Source organism: Anastrepha obliqua, unplaced genomic scaffold (assembly GCF_027943255.1).
Source record: "Anastrepha obliqua isolate idAnaObli1 unplaced genomic scaffold, idAnaObli1_1.0 ptg000205l, whole genome shotgun sequence".
Taxonomy (NCBI): Eukaryota; Metazoa; Arthropoda; class Insecta; order Diptera; family Tephritidae; genus Anastrepha; species Anastrepha obliqua.
In genome coordinates, this window is record NW_026562272.1 from 15,001 (window position 1) to 17,500 (window position 2,500).

The window sequence follows — 2,500 nt, forward strand, 5'->3', positions numbered from 1 at the left end:
TTGAGACAAGCATATAACTACTGGCAGGATCAACCAGAATAATATTTTTATTTATATATTTTTCTTTGTTTTTCATATTTGAAAATTTCATAAATTACGGTGTATATAAAAAGTAAAGGGGCGACCCCCCTTTAGCTTTTCTTATCAAAATTCAAAAACCGTTTTTTATGAAAAAGAATTTTCGTTCTCTATATTATATATTTTATATAAAAATATAAGAACGATATTTCTTCTTAATATTTGCCAATTTTCAAATAATTTATCATTCTTAATAACATTTTACTTTTTTTTCAAATGCATTTTTAATGTAATAATTTCATATATTACATAATTTTTCTCTTTGAATTGAAATTAATAATTTCATAATTCTATTTTTTAATCATAAATATATATGATTGAAAAAATTTTCTCCTCTTTTCCTTTGTTTAAAATTTAATTTTTCTTATAAATTTTTGTTTTTCTTATTTTTTTCTCTTCATCATCTGTTTAATTTCCTGTATTTATACAAGAAACAAACAGTTGAGGATAATTTCTATGTAATGCTAGTATAGAATATAAAATTTTGAATTCAAAAATTTATTTCTATTTAAACTAACTATAGAAAACCAGGAATAAAATACAATAACACCAATATGCCATAACATGTTAGTATAGAATATAGATTCTTCATATATGTATATATATTCGAAAATTTTTTCTATTTAAACTAACGTATGGAAAACCAGGAATAAAATCATAATATTACCAGTTTAATATGGCTCAAATTCGAGTTTCATATAGTTATGATTCGATTTATATGCTTCAATATCATTGGTTAGTTAACTTTTGATATTTTCATATTATATCACATGCCTTCACCGTGAGTGTTTTTTGCCATGCACACCTCACATTGTCAAAAATGTATGGGAAAAATTCATTTCAATACATTTCAGTTTGATTTGAAATGTCTTTATTATATATTTTAGTGCCAATATGCCAAGGTTATATTCCATAACTCTTTATTTAAACTAACGTATGGAAAACCAGGCATAAAATCACAATATTACCAGTTTAATATGGCTCAAATTCGAGTTTCATATAGTTATGATTCGATTTATATGCTTCAATATCATTGGTTAGTTAACTTTTGATATTTTCATATTATATCACATGCCTTCACCGTGAGTGTTTTTTGCCATGCACACCTCACATTGTCAAAAATGTATGGGAAAAATTCATTTCAATACATTTCAGTTTGATTTGAAATGTCTTTATTATATATTTTAGTGCCAATATGCCAAGGTTATATTCCATAACTCTTTATTTAAACTAACGTATGGAAAACCAGGCATAAAATCACAATATTAACAGTTTAATATGGCTTAAATTCGAGTTTCATATAGTTATGATTCGATTTATATGCTTCAATATCATTGGTTAGTTAACTTTTGATATTTTCATATTATATTTCACATGCCTTCACCGTGAGTGTTTTTTGCCATGCACACCTCACATTGTCAAAAATGTATGGGAAAAATTCATTTCAATACATTTCAGTTTGACTTGAAATGTCTTTATTATATATTTTAATGGCAATATGCCAAGGTTATATTCCATAAAATGTTAGTATAGAATATAGATTCTTCATATATGTATATATATTCGAGAATTTTTTTCTATTTAAACTAACGTATGGAAAACCAGGCATAAAATCACAATATTACCAGTTTAATATGGCTCAAATTCGAGTTTCATATAGTTATGATTCGATTTATATGCTTCAATATCATTGGTTAGTTAACTTTTGATATTTTCATATTATATCACATGCCTTCACCGTGAGTGTTTTTTGCCATGCACACCTCACATTGTCAAAAATGTATGGGAAAAATTCATTTCAATACATTTCAGTTTGATTTGAAATGTCTTTATTATATATTTTAGTGCCAATATGCCAAGGTTATATTCCATAACTCTTTATTTAAACTAACGTATGGAAAACCAGGCATAAAATCACAATATTACCAGTTTAATATGGCTTAAATTCGAGTTTCATATAGTTATGATTCGATTTATATGCTTCAATATCATTGGTTAGTTAACTTTTGATATTTTCATATTATATCACATGCCTTCACCGTGAGTGTTTTTTGCCATGCACACCTCACATTGTCAAAAATGTATGGGAAAAATTCATTTCAATACATTTCAGTTTGATTTGAAATGTCTTTATTATATATTTTAGTGCCAATATGCCAAGGTTATATTCCATAACTTTCTATTTAAACTAACGTATGGAAAACCAGGCATAAAATCACAATATTACCAGTTTAATATGGCTTAAATTCGAGTTTCATATAGTTATGATTCGATTTATATGTTTCAATATCATTGGTTAGTTAACTTTTGATATTTTCATATCATTTCACATGCCTTCACCGTGGTGTTTTTTGCCATGCACACCTCACATTGTCAAAAATGTATGGGGAAAATTCATTTCAATACATTTCAGTTTGATTTG

General features: G+C 26.1%; 1 non-coding gene across 1 annotated transcript in view; it reads right to left on the bottom strand.

Moving 5' to 3' along the window:
• Window positions 1-40, bottom strand: part of LOC129252419 (small subunit ribosomal RNA) — a 1,991-nt gene extending 1,951 nt beyond the window's left edge. Inside the window, exon 1 of the ribosomal RNA XR_008583433.1 lies at window positions 1-40. This exon is cut by the window's left edge and continues 1,951 nt beyond it. This is a non-coding gene — a ribosomal RNA (small subunit ribosomal RNA).
• Window positions 41-2,500: the final 2,460 nt, after the last annotated feature.